Raw genomic sequence first — 20739 nt, forward strand, 5'->3', positions numbered from 1 at the left:
AAATTTTTTTTAACAGTTTCGTTCTTAGACTTCTATTTGATATAGAGTACATTAATTTTTTTAATAGAATACGTATAATTGTTATTGCCCATATATACTACATAAATGCTTGACAAATTATTAATTTCTTTGTTTAGAGGAATTTATATTTATAAATACGTACATAAAAATACGACGACAGACTAAATTGTGAAGTATTAACATGTCAAATATACAGCATTTAATGTTTTTATTAAAGTTCACTATAAGGCGAAAAGAAACGTTAAAATGTAGTGCTATGACACGTGATAGCTAGTCGTGAGCTTTAAGTGTTTTAAATAATGTAAGCTGTAATTACACAAACAGATTCTGAATTGTCCGTTAAAAATTTTTATTTGGAACAGAATGTGTTACCTTAAATATTAAAATTTGTGCTGAATAACAGTACACTACTGACGAGGCGGGATTTATTAAAAAGTATTTTATTAATACCGTGCGTTTTATTTAGGTAACCCTAAATATGCGATATTGTATGTTCTAGTTCTTTGGTTTCCAAGCATCTCGATACCTCAAATACTTTTCAACTTTCTAATTTTAAAGATTGTGTATTCAATAAACTATTCCGGTTTTTCCCTGTACTCTTGAATTTTACATTGAAATAAGTTTAAGAGTTTATTTAGTATATTTTAATAGCCGACAAAGTTGTGCGATCACTCATAGATTCGATATAAATCTTATTAAATCATTTGTTTTAAAGTTTGGCCTAAACTTATATTACGTGTATTTTAAATCGGAGATATTATTTTGAAACTAGCACATTTACTTCAACTGATTCTCACATATTGCGATAACAATCACGCATCTGAAAATTTGGTGGAGATTTATTGAAAAATATATAATTAGTATTATACCATAATAAAATTTTATATTAAGCTTTCTTAATTTAAATATGTTTTGTTTGAGAATCGAAAGCCAAGTAATTTAGTTTAATTGCCGTAATTTAATTTTCATTTCAAATTTAAACTGGCACTCTCAAGGAATCAATTTTTAAAATTACAACTTTACATTTTAGCTCTTGTACTGGACAACAGTTTGAAGAAAAAACAAATAAATCGAAATTAGTTTTTATTCGTTGAAAGTTAATTCTCATAAATATTCTAGGTTTATTTTTGAGTCATTAAGTCATAATTTATAAAGAGCAGTAGCTAACAATAAGCTAGTCTTAAAACGTTTTGACACGCAATTGTACGTACACACACTAAGCAGGATCAATAAGTATTTAGTGTACGCAAATTAGATGAACGTTATCTAAGACTTTAAATTTAATTTATGATATTTAATGAATAAATAATTGACTATTAAAATAATCCATGAATAAAATGTTGAATAGAATAAACATTAGATTAATAAGATTAATTATTTTTCGTATTTAAGAAAATATTAGAAATAAATTTACTTTAATACTGAGTACTCTTAAATTGCATGCAAGGCATTTCAAAATATGGATTTAGATTTCTTAAGTTTCATTGAAAAGTATGTTGCTTAATTTTTAGGAGAAAAAACTAAATTACAATATTCATAAAATACAAGTGTGGAATTTTCATATTAGAGGAGAACATAAAAATAAACCTTGAGCTGAAGAAATAAAGTTGGTTTAACTCTACAGTTAGGTCATGACAACTAGGAAACTTAAGTAAGTCATCTTGCCACACATGGTCTTCATGGCAACTAGGTCATTTATTGGGATCATCTTGGCAACTAAGTCAGTAATCCTTGCACACATGGTTATCTTGGCAACTGTGTTAGTAATTGAGGACATCTTGGCACAAATGTTTCTCATGGAAAATAGGTCAGAAATGGAGCTCTTGGCAAAGTGTTAAAGTGTCCAGTACAGTGTCCGTTGAAGTGTCCAGTACAAAGCCTAGTGTTAAAAATATAAAATGCCTTTACTGTCACGGCAAAATTAACATAATAATTAGTTAGAGAGGCAATGTTCAATATCGGTGCATCGAATCAAGTTTTATAATCATTTACGAAGCTAATGATTCTTTCGATCCCCCTCGTAGGTAAGCTCTTTGAATATTTTTCTAAAATAGTCATAAATCTTATAATGGTGATCACATTCATACAAAAATACAATTCCTACTCGCAAGTCCTCTGCACTATGTGCTTACTTTCCAAAGCACTCGAGTAAAAACACAAAAATTTATTAACAAACGCAGACAAAGTTAAAATGAAAACCCTGAGTAATGGTGAAGTCGAAATTTCAATTACTAAAAATTTTAAAGTCTCTATGAAAGTGAAATGGCTTTTAAGTATACAGGGAAATATTGCAGTCAAATATTCGATAGAGTTCATTTGAGTTAGAACTATTTGACAAAAAACATTGTGCCGAATTCATTAGCCTCCCGATAGTTATGAGCAGATTTAATCAGCAAGACGTAAAAAACTAGCCCTCCACCACTAAAAACTAAAAAGGTGAAATAAGTTTTATACGCAAGGCACAATATTAACGCAATTAACTCCTGTCCTAACAAGTTAAAAATTAACTTGAAAAACTTACCTAGCTTATGTGAAATGCTATCCACAATGATGCTTACCTCAACGATGCTCACACACCCCTCTCTCCTCCCCCATGGTAACATGTGTGGGAGACCCCAAAACATTCCTAACTAATTAGAGTAAACCAATTTTTCTGAAACTGAAACCTACCTTAAGGTAGGAGACTGGCTTCAACATATTTTTACAAAGGCTAAATTAAATTTGTTAGCAAGGATCCGAAAATTAAAAACTTATGAAATATATTTCAAAAGAAATTTGCTCAAAAACTACGAATACTCCAATGCCAAAACCTTGACAACAAATTATAATGCATAAATTTCAATATAATTTCTCTAGATTAGTGTAATTGCATGCGTTTTGAACTGAAATTCTTTTTAAAAATGAAATATAACTAAATATATTATTTATGAATATTGAATCTCCGTGAAGAAAATTTTAAAACACACTTAAAACGTAAATTAAAATAATTCACTCATACCCTAGCTTTTAGTGCAAACAATGGATAACATATAAATCTACAAAAAATTCAAATTCTGTAATGAACTGTCGTGATAAAAATCTCAAAATGCACGTTTAGAAAAGGAGTTCAATTTAAACGTTCACGAAGTTCATTAAGGAAAAAATTCGAAAGTGAAGTCTTAAAAATATATTTCAATCAAATGAAAAGGTTTAAATACTCTAAACATAAAAAAAAAATAATGTTTATTTTTCAGGAGTCTACTTCCGGCTATATTTGTCAGCACACGAAAAATCTAATCAAACTCCATTTATTAAAATCTGACATCAAAAACTTAGATATTTTGGAAAGCTAATTAACCAAGTCCAAACATGAATAATGAAAAATTCAAATTTTGTCGAAATTTTTTCTTTTTACCCAGTTGGATACCAGAATAATTTGATTTGTTAAATGGCTTAATGTGTAAAATCTTTCACAATTCAATCGCTAATCAAACACTGTATTTGAGTTTAAATACACCAAATAAAATTTATATTCAACAATTTCTTAATCAGATCAAAATACTTACCAATCACTAAACTTTAAAGTAATAATCAATATTCTGCTGCAAGGTATATTCTTTTAATCCAGCATAAGTAACTTTCAGCAGTAGAGTATCAAGCTGTAAAGTCATAATCGGTATTCTGCTGCTAGGTATATTCTTTCAAACTAGCATTAGTTACTTCCTGTGGTAGAGTATCAAACATCAATTTCAAGGAAATCACGGTAGCTTCCTGGATTCTGCAATAAATAAGAAAATGTAATTAAAAATATAATCGTTTAATATGGTTATGTTTCATTAGTGAAATATTTAATGCTGTGTACACAGTGTCGTAAGAACTACGAAAAAACTATATTAACCCGCTGAAAAAGTATCTTACTAAAGAGCTAAAAACATGTAACAATTTAAATGTACTCTTATGTCAATACAAATATATTGTTTAATAATAATTTAAAACAATATTTTCAATTTCTTAAATTTAAAATGACGTAAAACTTATAACTAAGTTTCGTTTGAATAACACTATTATTGATCAAATATTTTCCTCAAACCAAACCTGAACCTGTTAAATTTAGTAGCCGTTTGCTTAGAAATTGGTATCCTTCGTGGCAGAGTGGATGTTTTTGGCTTTATATAGTACGTTCACCAGGAGTGAACACTTTGTTCTGCCTACATCACGTAATAACCGACCATTTCGCTATTTTTAGGAAAAGGATGTGAACAATCCTGAACAAGGTTGCTATTTGGCTAAGACAAAATTATTTATTTCACAATTTATGTGCATTTTTTTAATATTAAATGTTTCATAAATTTGATGATACTTCTCTTTTGAGTGAATAGTTTGTCCTTTAAGATATTTGTTGGGAAAAGAGCAGTTTTTAAATTTAAAATATATTTAATTAGCTAGAGTAGCGAAAGGTATAATAGAATTCACTGCATGTGCTTGGCACGCATTAAGGGTTGTCTCAATTTCAAGAACGGAGATTTTTCTCTTCTTACTCCCGCGATGGAATGAACACGGCCTCCATGGAGGTGGAGCCAAGTGCCAACTCCTGGTGAACGAACTATACCTAAGGGCCGTTGCCACTCAACGTTATGTGCATACAAAATATTTGTTAAATGAAAAATTGTACCTGAAGTAAAGCACCATTAAAATTCTTAAAGTTAAATCTTTTAGACGCATTTTTGAAGCTACAGACACTTCGCATTTGCCATAAATTTCGCACTAACCTTTCACTGATAGGCCTGTTAGTATGATTAAGCGACTAGTGAAAAGATGATCCTTACAAAAACATTAACTTAATATAACATATCACCAGCCTAAAATTATAACTACATTTACATGAAAACCTGAAGATGAATGCCAAAGTTTCTATAATCAGAATATGTAGATTTTCTCCAAAAAAGAATTAAAATTAAACTTAATTATTAAAAAAAACAATGATTATAATAGGTAAATACCTGTGTGTCTAAGCAAAAGCCATTGTAAATTTTTAAACAAATGTTCTAGTACAATGAACATTCGATTTTTAAATTTTCAATTTGTAGAAAACATAAAAGCAATCATAACTAAAACAAATCGAAATATTTTAAGTTTAAAATTTGCTGCTAAACATTGTATATTTATAAGTAATGTATCACTAATATTAGATTAATATTAGTCTCAAATTCTGAAAGGAAAGAGTCTAAAGACCTAATATTTTGTTCATTTTAAAACAATTTTCAATTTAGTCCAAAATTTTGAATGACATTAACTGTTCAGAATTGTATATCGATTTACTGCAGAAATCATGAAGCTTAGCTAAGTTGGGCTGCGATGGAAACTGAAAGTAAGCTGTAACCTTCTAAATAGAAATACCTTTTAGAAATTTTCAATGCTGTACTAAATATCACGAAAAAACACATAAAATTGAAATTAGTCAACAATGATTGCAAAACCTTTAGCATACAACCAGTAAATTATATACAACAATCTGATCTTATGTTTCAGTGTGATGATATTTAACACATTTAACTGAAATTAGCAAATAGTTTTCTGATATTAATGCCTTGGGGGTAAATGCTCTATTAAAATACAGTAGAATCTCCCTATAAAGAGATTTTTAGTCTTAAAGTTGCGCAACACTTTAATGTTTTCAATACTTAGGTCAACTTCTTAATTTTCATAAATTTCGAAGAAAGTTGATAGTTGGAATTTCTCAACTAACAAATTCGTTACTCACCTTAAGAATTACACTATTGAATTAGGAACGAAATTTTCAGACAAAACAATCGCAATCAAAGTAAAAATATTTCACAGCAATCTTTTATTACGTATTGACTTACTTCCAATTATGAGAAATTCATTTGAATTTATTGCTGAAAGTTTAAATCATTTGCTGAACTACAAAAAACAACTTTACTTAACTGAATAACGAAATTAAACGGTGTTACCTGGTCTCAGGGAAGTAAATATACCAAGATGTACGGTCGTTAAGAACAATACAAATTCTGTGCGACTTAAAAAACCTAGCCCGATTGCAAAACTACGTTTTGTTTTTCTTTAACCAAACTCAAGCTTATGAAAGTTAAAATTAGTTTAAGAGATGTTGGTATACACTAATCTTTATTAAACTAATTATCTTAAATTTCGAATGTGGGATTAAAAATAATTCAACGCAGTTTAACATAGAGCATTAATACCGTTGTTTAAAATATACAAATGTATGCAAAAGTATAAATATATGATATTTAATATTGAGGGGGAATAGTCTTTCCAATTTTAAACAATCATGGATCTTCGCAAGTTCATTATACATCGGAGAAAATAAATTTTAAAAATTACACTGTTATATTTAGTATTGATTTATTTTACTTTAAGCTTTCCCCCCATCAAAAAATAAGAAATTTTTTTTTAAAATTATCCAAGAAAGACAAGAATTAAAACAGGTATACTAGTCTTTCTTAAACGCAATCACTTTCAGTGGACAAATACAAGCGTACCACCAATAACCACGAAAATTTAAAACTAAGAAAAAGCCTCAAGAGAAAAGTAATCTATAAACAAGCTTCAATTTAATTGGTAATCAGTGATAAATTTATTGGTTGAAGATTTAGAAAAAAACTGCTTCTTTTGACCAAAAGCTCAAAGAAAACATCAGACAAAATCACGTACGGTATCCATCTAAGTATTTAAAATGAGACTGAATACACAAGACTACGATTTAAATATAAATCGGTTCAGAGACAGAAAGAGCTCACTCGATACAACCCGTGCCTCGTATTTTATATCCCTTAATATGGATTAATTTCTACTAAAGTTGAGTTGGTATGGTAGGTAAGTGCATTATTTACGTCGCACTAGAGCTCCACCATGCGTTACTAACAAATGCCTTTGAAACATATCTGAGGATGATCCGAAGTTATGTCATCACAATTTTGATCCTCTCTGCCAAGAGAAGGCACTGCTGCTTTGGTGGCCCGATAACCAGCGCGCGAAGTCTAGCACTCTGTACAACAGAACAGTTTAACGAGGATCGATGCCGCGCACCCTCGGCCCCTACGAAGACTGATCAAAGTGATCACCCACCCGCTTACTGACCGCAGTCAGTGATGCTCGACTTCGGCGTTCTACTGGGAACCGTGTCTTTGCGATGAGTCCACTGCAGGGCTGAATTTTTTGGAAAAATGAATTGGAAGAAATTTTACTAATACTATTACGATAACTATTATAATTGTATTACTATAATTTTATTACTAATATAATTATTACGATTATTACTATTAGAAATTTTAAGTTAGCTCAAGAACAAAGAATTTTCCATGCCATGCTAAACCCTCGACAACAAATTATAATGCATAAAATTCAATATAATTTCTCTAGATTAGTATAATTACGTGTGTTTTGAACTGAAATCTTTGAAAAAAGTAAATATAACTATATTTATGAATATTGAATCTTTAAGAAAAATTTTAAACACACTCATAAGAAATTCACTCATACCCTAGCTTTTAGTCCAAATAATTGATAACATACAAATCTAAATAATCTCAAATTCTAGAATAAACTGATAAAAAAAATCTTAAAATAGACGCTTAGAAAATGAGTTTAACGTTCATAAAATTCATTTTCTTCCTCTGCCTAAGTCTTAAATATAATTTAATGAAATTGTTAAAATACTCTAAACGTTACAAATCAAGTTTAGTTTTCAGGAGTCTACTTCCGGCTCCATTTGTCGGAATACGAAAAAACTACTATAACTTCATTTCTAATAATCTGACAAAAAGTTATGTTTTGGAAAGCCAATTAAACCAAGTCCAAATATAAATAATGAAAAATTCAAATTTTCGTCGAAATTTTTCCTTTTTACCCAGTTTGATACCCGAGTAATTTTATTTTTGAAATAGTTCAATGTGTAAAATCCTTCATAATTCAATGTCTAATCAAATGCTGTATTTGAGTTTAAATACATTAAATAAAATTCATTAAACAATTACTCGATCAGATCAAAATAATTCTTACCAATCACTAAACTTTTAGGTAATAATCAACATTCTGCTGCAAGGTCTATATTCTTTCATTCTGGCATTAGTAACTTTCTGTAATGGAGTCTCGAACATCTATTTCAAGGAAATCACGGTAGCTTCTTGGATTCTGCAACAAATAAGAAAATTTAATTAAAAATATAACCGTTTAATATGGTTATGTTTTATTAGGCAAATATTTAACACTAGATTGCCCAAGCAAGTCATTTCGACTGCTTTTTAATTTCAGTTAGAAAAACAGTGACGACACACAATCTCAGAATTTTGTAACTTTTCGTAAAACATAATTGTTTCTTGTTCCTATTTACTTATAACTTGTTATGTAACTGTAAATAGNAGCTAAGTTTTGTTTGAATAACACTATTTTTGACCGAATATTTTCCTCAAAAAAACCTGTGCCCATTAAATATAGTAGCTGTTAGTTTAGGTTTTGGTAGCCTTGGTGGTAGAGTGGATGTCCTTGGTTTTATACCCAAGGGCCACTCTAAACGTTTTGGGCATACAAAACATTTGTTGAAAACAAAAAATTGTACCTGAAGTAAAGTTAATGAAGTAATGTTTCATTTCTTTGCAAAATTTGACCAGTCCCACGCAGTGGTTTGATCGTAATAACATGGTTTCCAGTAGAAAAACCGAAGTCAAGGATCACTAGCTGCTGTCAGTAAGCGGGTGGGTGACCACTTTGAAAAGCCTTTGTAGGGACCGAGGGTGTGCGGTATGGGTCCCAGTTAAGCTGTTCTACCGTAAAGTGCTAGACTTCGCGTGGTGGTCGTCTGGCTACCAAAGCAAGAGAGTCATCCCCTCAGCAGAGGATCAAAATTGCGATTGCATGTCTTCGGATCATCCTCAGGGATGTTTCTCAGACCGTAGCTAATTGCCCATTGTGCAGCTCTAGTGCAACGTAAATAATGTACCGTACCGTAAATCTGCAGACATTTTCAAGCTGCAGACACTTCGTATTCGTAAGTTTACCATTTATCAAACATTTCGCACTAACCTTTCACTGAGAGGCTTGTTGGTATGATTAAATGACCAATCAAAATATGATCCCTACAAAACATTAACTTAATATAACACATGACTATCCCAAAATTATAGCGACATTTATATCAAAACCTGAAGTTGAATATTAAAGTTTTTATAAACCAAATATGTAAATTTCCCCTAAAAAAATTAAACTTTTAATTATAAAAGTTAAACCAATGATTATAATTAGGTCAATATCGATGCGTCTAAGCAAAAGCCATCGTGAACTTTTAAACAAATGTTCTAGTACAATGAACATTGGATTTTTAAATTTTCAATTTGTAGAAAACATAAGAGCAATCCTAACTAAAACAAATCGAAATTGTAAGTTTTTTTTAAATTTGCTGCGAAATATTGTATACTTATGACTAATGTATCACTAATATTAATCTCAAATTCTGAAAAGAACTTAAAGACTTAATATTTTTGATCATTTTAAGACAATTTTCACTTTTTAGTCCAAATTTTCGAATGACATTATCTGCTTAGAATTTTAAATCAGTTTATTTCAGAAATCATGACAAATGGCTCAATACAGAGAATTATGGAACACAATACCATATTGGTGCCATTGGTTCCTTATACAAAAACATTAACATATCACTAGCTTAAAATTATAAAGACATTTACATCAAACCCTGAAATTCAATGTGAAGGTTTTTATAAAACGAATATGTAGATTACTTTCCCCAAAAAAGAATTAAAATTAAACTCATAAAATTTAAGCCAATGATTTCAATAGCCAATTTCCCCTGCGTCTAAGCCATCGTGAACTTTTAAACAATTGTTCTAGTACATTGAACATAAGTTTTTGAAATTTTCAACTTTTAGAAAACAAAATATTTAGATTTGTTTTAGTTAGGATTGCTTTTAAGTTTGCTACTGAAAATTTTATACTTATGATAAATTCTACGATTAGTTCGGTGCAACTTATTTATGCCATTAAACTAAAACCTCAAATTTTGAAAAGAAAGAATTTAAATTAATATTTTTGCTCATATTAAAAACAATTCTCTTCTAGTCCGAATTTTCGAATGACATTAACTGTTTAGAATTTTAAATCGGTTTACTACAGAAATTATGAAAAATGGCTCGATACAGATAGTTGCCAAACAGAATTCCATATTGGTGTTCGCAGCTTAGCTAAGTTGGGCTGCGATGGAAATTTAAAGAACGCAGTAACCTCCCGAAAAGAAACTCCTTTTAGAAATTTGCAATGATATACGCATTTAAATTTCACGAAAAAGATCACATAAAATTGAAATTAGCCAACAATGATTGCAAAACCTTAGTACACAACCAGTAAATTATATACAGCAATCTAATTTTACGAATCAGTGTGATATTATTTAACATATTTAACCGAAATTAGCAGATAGTTTTCTGATATTAATGCCTTGGGGTAAGTGCTCTATTAAAATACAGTAGAATCTCCCTATAAAGAGATTTTTATTCTGAAAGTTACGTAACACTTTAGAAAGTTGATCAAGTATTGAAAACATTAATTTTTATCAATTTCGAAGAAAGTTGACACAAATAGAATTTCTCAACGAACATATTAGTTATTCACCTCAGGAATTACACAATTGAATTAGGAACGAAATTTTCAGACAAAATAACAATTAAAGGAAAAACTTATTTCACAACAATGCTGTATTTCGTATTGATTTACTTCCAATTAAGAGTAGTTCATTTGAATTTATTACTGAAAGTTTAAATCATTTGATCAATTGCAAACTAACTACTTTAGTTAACTGAATAACGAAAATTACACGACGTTACCTGGTCCAAGGGAAAATAGAAAAGATACCAAAATGAAAATTCTGAAACAATAAAAATTCTGTGCGATTAAATGTCTTCTATTTAGGTTCACTGTAAGGCGAAAATAAATTTAAAAATGCTGTGCTATGTTACGTGATAGCGAGTCTTAAGTTTTAAGGGTTTTAAATAATGTAAGCGGCAATTTCACAGAGAGATTCTGAATTGTCAGATGGAAATTGTTATTTGGAACAGAATGTGTTACTTTAAATATTAAAATTTATGCTGAATAACAGTAAGTTACTGAAGAGGCAAAATTCATTAAAACTGTCATTTTATTAATACCGCGTGTTTTTTTAAATAACACTAAATATACCATATTGTATGTTCTAGTTTTTGGTTTCCAAACATCTAGATACAAGCTAGACAAAGTTTTCCGATTTTAAAGAATGTGAATTCAATGAACTGTTTTTTCCTTGCACGCTTGAATTTTGGAGTGAAACAAGTTTAAGCCTGGATTTAGCATATTTTAATCACAGCAGACAAAATCGAGATGTGAGCAAACAATTTTATAGATTCGATATAAATTTTGTTAGATCATTTGTTTTAAAGTTTGGCCTAAACTTTTAGATTACGTGTATTTTAACCTTAGACTATATTTTGAAACTAGTACTTTTACTTCAACAGATTCTCAAATATTGCTATAATAATCACGCATCTGAAAATTATTTTGGTGAAGATTTAATGATTATTTTAGTAGTAAAATACCAAAATAAAGTTTAATATTAAGTTCTATTAGTCTTAATATGGTTTATCGGAGAATCGAACGCCAAGCATTTTAGTTTAATTCCTGGAATTTAATTTTGACTTCAAATTTTAAACTGGCACTCTCAAAAAAAAAATCAGTTTCAGTATTACATCTTTACATTTTAGCTGGTGTACTGGACAACAGTTTGAAGCAAAACACCGCCGGCTTAAAGTTGAAACTATTTGCGCAACTGCAACAAGCAAACTACTTAACTGGATAACGAAAGTAAACGGTGTTACCTGGTCAAAGAAAAGAACAGAAGGAGACAAAAGATACTAAAATGTATGGGGGTTGTTTAAAAAATCTGCGAGACCTAAAAACCTAGTTTGATTGCAAAAAGTGCTTTCAATACAGAAGATTGTTTTTCTTTAACCAAACTCAAGCTTTATTAGTTAAATTAGTTTTAAAAAAATTTTGGTATACACTAACCGTTATTAAACTATTGATCTTAAAAATTTCAAATTAGTGGGATTAAAAATATTTAGAGTATAAAAAATATTACAACTCAGTTTAAAATGAAGCGTTAATATAGTTGTATAGAATATACATACATGCTTATACAAATGTATAAATATAAGATATTTCTTAATATTGAGGGGATATCTTTTCAGTTTTAAACAATCACGAAACTTTGAAAACTCAATATTTGAGAAAACAAAACTTTAAAAATTACTTTTAGTATGTGTTAAATTTTAAGCAAGCTAATATCCCATAAACAAATACGAAGAAAAATATTTTTAAAATTATCCAAGAGAATCAATTATTAAAACAGGTATAGTAATCTTTCTGAAAAAGCAATCACAAATTACAGACACACACAATTACAAGCGTACCACTAATAACCACGAAAAACTTAAATGCAAAAAGTAAAAAAATTAGAAAAACTTACTTTAAAAAAACATCAAGAGAAAAGTCTTCCATAAACAACCTTCTGAAAAGTGGTAATCATCGGTAACAAATTTATTTCTTGAAAATCTTTAGGACAAAAATGCTTCTTTGAACCAAAACTTCAGAGAAAACATCCATCTCAGTATTTAAAATGAGACTAAGCACACAAGACTACACTTACAGTTCGGAGACAGAAAGAGCTCATTAGATACCAGTCGTGCCTCTTATTTTATATCCCTTAATATCGATAACGATTAATTTCTGAAACAGTTGAGTTGAGTTGATGATATGATAAGTAAGTAAGTACATTATTTACGTCACACTAGAGCTCCACCATGCGTGATTAACAGCGGTCTTTGAAACATCCCTGAGGATGATCCGAAGTCATGCCATCACAATTTTGATCCTCTGCTAAGAGAATGGCATTCTCACTTTGGCACGATAACTTCGCACGAAGTCGAGCACTCACTGTACGGCAGAACAGTTTAACGAGGACCGGTACCGCACATCCTCGATCCCTACGAATACTGATCGAAGTGGTCACCCACCCGCTCACTGACAGCAGTCAATGATGCTTGACTTCGGCGCTCTACTGGGAACCGTGTTTTTACGAACAATCCACTGCGGGACCTCAAATATTTTAATAACTGAATACGGAATAAAGTATAACTGAAGAAAAATCAATCATACACAAATTAACAGGCTAGTACAATTACAGGCAATGTGAGTCCCGCGGAGGACAGATCGTTAAGACACGGTTCCCAGCAGATCACCGAAGTCAAGCATCACTGGCTGCGGTCAGTGTGCTGGTGGGTGGCCACTTGGATTAGTCTGCGTAGGGACCGAGGGTGTGCGGTATCGGTCCTCGTTAAACTATTCTACCGTAAAGTGTCCGACTTCGCGTGCAGGTCGTCGGGCTACCGAAGCGGGGGGTGCCATCGCCTCTGCAGAGGTTCAAAATTGTGATGGCAAGTCTTCGGATCATACTCAGGGATGTTTCCCAGACCGTCGCTAATAGCCCATTGTAGAGCTGTAGTGCGACGTAAATTAACTACAACAACAACAGATAATGTGCCTCTAATTTCGAAAGTAAAGTTATCCAAAATGCAGGTAGACATGAAAAACTAATATAAAAGATACAACATGGTTACGATTGGAATAGAACCCGCAAACTCCTTGCTTAAAAGTGTTTTGTAGAAGACAAACTTTCATAAGCACTGCAAAATTTACAGATAACTTTATTTTTTACGTAACTTGTAGGATATTAGTTTGTAACTACTAAAGTTCTTTGTGATGAGCAATTTAAACCAACAGCATTCTCTGTCGCAACTTGGGTCCCGCAGTGGACTGATCGTTAAGACACGATTCCCAGTGGATCACTGAAGTCAAGCATTACTGGCTGTGGTCTGTGAGCGGATGAGTGACCACTTTGATCAGCCTGCGTAGGGACCATGGAGCACGGTATCGGTTTTCGTTAAACTGTTCTACAGTAAAGTGCTCGACTTCGCGCGCCGCGCTTCCAAAGCAGGGGAACGATAATGTGAATAGTCTGTTATTATTATAACTAACCGGTCAATATTAATAACAACCAAATGAACCGGTTAAATGGAATAATTTAGGCGAATTCATCACATTAACCAGTTATTATTAATAATAACTAATGAAGTTAGGTCAATGTCATTCTTTCGCGTTTTTATTGGGGATATTTCCGTGTTGTGATCTGTCAGGTCAACTACAATTTCCAAATTGATTTTAAAGTGGAATTTTTTTTAAACAAAAAACAAACTTGTAGATGTTTGACCGGGGTTGGCCACGAGTTATTCCCGTCAAGTTGGTCGCTTTCAGTGATTTTTTTTTCCAGTTTCTAGCGGGCTGCTGCCCAGAAGATGGCAAGACGAGGCGATTATTCAACCGCAGATCACGATACGGAAATCTCTCCGTTCTATTTTTCCCTTAGACCAAAAGAAGCGGTTATTATTAATAGTACGGTTAGTATTAGTAATAACCGTATCTACCACTTTAGCCGTAACACATATAATATACAAAGAGGCACACCCCTGTCACAATGCAATATAAACCGTTTAATAACATTGTAAAAACTTCATTGGTTATTATTATTAATAACCGGTTAAAGTGAATAATTTGCGATTTTTCTCACTTTGACCAAAAAAAAGCGGTTATTATTAAAATTGACCTTTTAGTACCGTCATGTGGGGCTACTTTGTGCAGGATTTCGCAGTTTTTGAACTTTGACATGTAAAAAAACTATGTTAATTCAAACTTCAGTAAAATTTATCGATATTATATTCATAACTGGACTCAGACGAGTGAATTTGATCAATATTGGCATTATTTGTATGTAATATTTACAAATAATAAGTCAAAACATATCTTGCACAAAGTAGCCCCAAGTGGGGCTACTTTGTGCAGTGATAGGAATTCAGTTTAATAATCATGTTTTTAGTAAAATATTGATATAAAATTGTTAAAAAAGTTAATTGTTGACATTTTAAAAACAAAAACATCAAGATATGTAAAGATATTAGTTTGAAAATAATTTTCAGCGTTAAAAAAACATTTTTTGTAAAGAATTTTTTCTTAAAAAGAATGTTTATTTCAAAACATTTGAGTTTAAACAAAAGGAAACCATATACATTTTTGAACATTGAAATAGATGAAATTTCAAAAATAATAATTATTACATATTCATTAACATTTATAATATTGGTAAATTTGAACATAACATGCTTGAATGAACATGACAGAATTTGCTCTTCAGTTTCTGTCAAAATCACCTGATGCCCTATAAAATATATTTTTATATGTTAAATCGTTTGATTAATTCATTGAAAAATCTTTGTAGCAGAAAAATAATAGTTTACCAGCACGTTTCACGTGTTTCTTGTGAATTTTAATAGAGATATTATTTCTGTGGATTTTGTACTTCCGAGAAGCTTCTGCAATCAACATACCACCAGCAACTGCTTGCAAGCATTGTTGCAGCTTTTCTAAAGTGTAATCACGGTAGTTCCTCTTTCCAGGTATTTTTTTTATAACGTCTGACCATTTTTCTGTCGAAAAAAAAAACGAATGAAACTTTGCACAAAGTAGCCCCCACAGTGCATTTTTTTTATTTTCCGTTTATTTGTTATTAATTTTCAAAATTTTTTAACGCTAACATGATATAATTGTTTATTAATATATAAATAAAAATTTTGCACTTACGACAATTGTTTTATCAACGTCTTTGCATTTCACAGCTAAAGTTTCCACGCACACTTTTCGACGTCGAACGTTCTCGGAAAGTTGTTGACATTGGATAAACAAAACACACTCTGAGATTGTTTCAAAATTCGAAAAAAAATGTTTGTAGTAATAGAGGAGACTTCTATCTTCAAATTCCACGCATTTTTAACGTGGAAAAAACATAATACTGAATAGCAGCACTTGAAAAGTGCCAAATTCGAATTTGCACAAAGTAGCCCCACATTAATAATTACCTGATTTATTAATTTAGATGTAACATATATACAATAGATTATTAGAATTAATAGAGTAAATGTTCATGAAAATGTAGAAGTACATCAATGTTTTTTACTTATTTATTTTTGCCATTATTCCCATTAACTACTCCCATTTACGAGTTGATTCCAAATATTATTTATAAAAAATAAAAATTCATGCAATTAAGGGAGAATTTTTTTTTCAAAATAGAAATAATGGAGAAAAAAAATCGGAAATAAACGCTTTATCAATATGAACCTTGGTTTCTAAATGCTACAGTTGGAATTTTTAGGGAAGTGGCATGCTATTTTTATTTCAGAACAGGCGAAATGAGCAAGCTCAGATAGCAAAACTATCTGAAAAACACTTCTGAGTGTTCGCTATCGACAACGAGTATTAAACGTAGCTTCTATAATAAAATGAGTTATTTTAAGTCATATTGTTTGCGTCGCATAATTAGTTTAGTGAAAAGTATTAGATCTGATTTTCTCATGAAATTCTGATCTTTTGGATTTCTTATGAATCCGAATAAACTATGTGTTTGTTTTTTATTTTATGAACGTCCTCAAACAGCAGTCCCAGTTTTGCGTTTATGACTACAAATGTTCAACTCCGTAGCCTTGCAAATTTGAACCCAACCCAGAAGACAATGAAACTCCTGGATCAGTACCCCCGGAGGTACGATTTGTTATGGGAAAATGGAGCACTTTGTGACTCGACATATTTAACGTGCACCAGTCTCCATTTACTACACGGGGAGTCACGGCGAGGCGGCCAGTGGAGATCGAAACCACGACCTCTTGAGCATGGGTCCAGGGCCCTACCAACCAGGCTATCTCGGCCTTATGTCTTTGTCTATATTTTTGATTAATTTTGATGTATTTAAATTATAAATTTGTGCTTTTTCTAACGAATATCAGTATATATCAACAAAAATTTGCCGCTCAATTAATTCGTACCTCTGAGGAGTGGGCAGCAGTTTCTGGAATTGGCAAGTGGAATCTTTAATAAAATGTCATGTCCTTATAATGACACGAAAACTTAAAACCACATGCTTAACATCTATTTTAGCCATAAAATTAAAATCTTTGGCAAATATAACAAAAATTTAAAACTTGGATAATGTTAGGCAAATAAGAAAAAGTTGACTAACAAATTTAATAAATTTTTATTAAACTATGTAGACAATGAAAATGAACAGAATGATGTCTTCTTCACAACTAACATCTTCTTAACTTTGTTCTTGTACTTTCTTCTTTTTTGAGTATGAAAGGTATTTTACTCACATACCTATTAAGTAAAAAAAAAATCAAATCAAATATTTTCAAAATTAGATTGTTTAAAACAACACAACTATTTTGTTAAACTTTTGAAAATTTCAATTAAGGAACACTATCTCGCTTCAATTTTTTTTTTTTTTAAATAACTCCACATTCATTAAAATAGCATTAACATAATATTAAAAAAAAACCAAAATAATTTAATTATTATTGAGAGCAGCGGTTCACCATTTTCCCGTATACTGAACCCTAAATGATTGACCTTCTTTTTCTAAGTTCTTTAGCAATATGATTCTAAGTTCTTTAGCCTGCAAGTGACGTAGTGTGGGTAACTTGAACCTGATTGGTTGTTGAAATGTGGCATTTGCTTATTTTAGCAACTGTTATTTCCATTATATATCCAGTAAGCCAAGCCCGACAAGTATCAATTCTCTTAAGTGACAATTTTCGCAAAGATTCTTTCTCAAAGATTTCAATTCCGTCACTATGTATTTACACAGAGACTTGAAGCAGAGACAGGTACGAAGCCACGTGGAACATAAACAAACTAATTATGTATCTAAGTTACCAGATTCACAAAAGAAAAAAATATCACGGTTACTATAAAATACATAAATAAATACTAAATCTAAGTTAAGTAAAAGAATTAGGCGAGAAAGAATTTTATATTTCAGTCAATTCAATGTGCGATAGGGCTCCGTATTTAACTAACTTATCGTTAATTAACATTCTTGGAGAGAGAAACTTAGCTCAACTTTAATACGCCATTTTGCTGATAAAGATTAGATGGCCCTGACGGCACATGTGTGGGTATGGGAGGTCTTCTTCTTCTCGAAGTGCAAGTACCCAACTGTAAATGCATTAACCAAAGAAAGACTACCAATAATTTTGAAACTATTTGAGGTGAGGAATTATAAAATTTTTTTCATCGTTTTAACCATTACAGCACAGCAAATTTTGAGTGAAAATTTTAAATTGGTAGCAACTGTGATTTTTAAGTAAAGAAACATATTTAAGCTCCATCCTGCTTAAAAATATTGGTTGCTAAAATGCGGTGGGCGTATTGAAGCAAATAGTTTTAAATTTTTAGTGGCTTGCAGTCACCTTTTTTTTCTCTAAGTGCTGCCAGACTGTCAACACTGCACTACTAGGGGTCAACGATAAAGGCATCTCAAATAGTTTAATTCCCAGTCTTCTTGTTTAGTTCTGAATTTGTATTTAGTGCAGGCATAAACTAAAATTGAATAAAATAAGTTAAAGTATGATTTTTATTGAAATGAAACAGAACTGTTGCAAACATTGAAAATAAGGTAGTCGGGCTACCGAAAAAGGGGAGCCATTCCCTCTGCAGAGGGTCGAAACTGTGATGGCATATCTTCGGATCATCCTCTCGAATGTTTCCCAGACCGTCACCAATAGCCCACTGTGCAGCTCTAGTGCGACGTAAATGAACTACAACAACAACAGCATTTAAAATGGCGATCAGAGAAACACATTTCTTTACTATTGAATATGATTATTTCCTTTGTGTTAAAAAAGTTTGATGGAAAATTCTAGTGTAATCATTGTTATTTTTTAAAAATTGCTATATTTTTTACTGTCATTTTGCTTGAATAATTTAATAGGATTAACCGAAACATAAAATAAAATATAAATAATAATTTGATATAAATATAATTACAGACTTCAAATTTGTTACTGGTCTTCAAAAATACTTAACCCAAGGGTTCCGAGGAACTCCTCTTGGGTACCGCTAATTTAGAGCCTTGCTGTCCCCGATTTTACTACTGATGTCATAATTGGCGAATTTAAACGCTGAGTAAATATTATTACGATTAAACCGATTTACTATCAAAATGTCACTTCAATGAAAGTGATTTTCACTGCATTATTCTATTACGTCACTGCCTTATCACTTACTATTTTATTAGTTGCCTTTTTAATTACTCGGAACTCGTATTCCAACAATATAACAATAATTTCACTGAATAAAATATGTCGCACTACATTCCTCAAATAACGTTAAGTAAATATTTTTAAAAAATATCCTTTTTTAATTATTATTTTAATCTTTATTATAATATGCATTTATTTTCACTTTCTTTCATATTATCTAGTATTGTGATACTTGGCGAATTTAAATGTTGAGGAAAAATTCAGTACTAGCAAATCGATTTACTACAGAGATGAGATGTTAATTCTACGAAGGTAGTTATCTCTATAATTCTACTTATTGTTTTAGAAGTTACCTTTTTGATTTAAATGCCATAAACACAAATGATTTCGCAAAAACTAAATATCTAGTGACACATAAATCCAATGAAGTTAATAAAATACTTAACGGCCATTTTGTTTTATGTTAAAAAAAAATAAAAAGTAAGAATCAACAGTTGAACTTAACTTACGTCTGACAAATCGAAAAGTTTTATCCATTGTTATGGCGCTATTCGATTTTGTATGCACTTGATTTTTTTTATTTATTCATACGTATTTGACTATTTACGATAAAGTTTGCAAATTGAAATACTGCCTGAATTTCAGCGTATACCAAATCAATTTGCTGCAAGAGATATTCTATACTTTAAAATACATTTTATTTTATAACCGTCGTTGAACAGCCAACCCAATTTTAGGTTTCCGACTACCAATGTTCACCTCCGTAGCCTTGTAATTTTGAACTCAATCCTGAAGACAAGGGAATTCCTGGAACGGGCATCGGGAGAAACTAGCCTTCGTGTCGAACTTATTGATGGAACTAACACGCATTAGTGTTGCATGGAGAGGAAAACCACGAAAACCTCCCCCAGTTAGCCTAACGGAAAGAGGACTCTAACCCATGATCCATCTCCCTCAGAGGATATTTTACGTCAGCAGAGTGGTCGGTGCAAGCCGGATGCGGAATTCGTATCGACCAGCCATCGTAGGGATTCGAACCCGGTTCACTTCATTGGGAGGCGAACGCTCTATCCCCTGAGCCTTTTATAATTTATTGCCATAAAGCCGATTGTAACTGCGATTCTAGTGTTTCATGACTTATCTTCATGATTAGTATTAGTATTTAGTTTTTCAACTAAATATATAGCGTTCAATATTTTCGCCAAATATATAGTGTTCAGTATTTTCGCCAAATAAAATATCTAAGAATGCAAATGCCCATGAAATAACGTTGACGCAATATACATGTTTATTTTTTTTTAATAATAATTTAAAATGTTACGATTTATAATCACTAGCTCTTCTTTTTTTACTTCATCACTATTAAGATCAAATAAAGATTTTGAATTCCAATGCATCATGAATTATTTGGAATCGATGGATATGGTTTCAGCCAAATGCTTCTATGACAGCATCTGGGGAAAAATATACTTGAGGGTGCCCCTTGGCGAAATTGGCGACTTATGTTTGGCAATAA

The 20739-nt window shown here is 31.2% G+C and overlaps 1 long non-coding RNA gene across 2 annotated transcripts; it reads right to left on the minus strand.

Moving 5' to 3' along the window:
* LOC107445330 (uncharacterized) lies at positions 1-12746 on the minus strand. 2 transcript variants are annotated; one of them, XR_011636221.1, is made up of 4 exons: positions 12545-12746; positions 8041-8172; positions 3567-3778; positions 1-1900 (listed from the first exon to the last, which is right to left on the minus strand). It is a non-coding gene; the product is annotated as an uncharacterized lncRNA (long non-coding RNA). The 2 variants fall into 2 exon arrangements; XR_001584242.3 differs by lacking the exon at positions 8041-8172.
* Positions 12747-20739: the final 7993 nt, after the last annotated feature.

Source organism: Parasteatoda tepidariorum, chromosome 2 (assembly GCF_043381705.1).
Source record: "Parasteatoda tepidariorum isolate YZ-2023 chromosome 2, CAS_Ptep_4.0, whole genome shotgun sequence".
Lineage (NCBI taxonomy): Eukaryota > Metazoa > Arthropoda > Arachnida > Araneae > Theridiidae > Parasteatoda > Parasteatoda tepidariorum.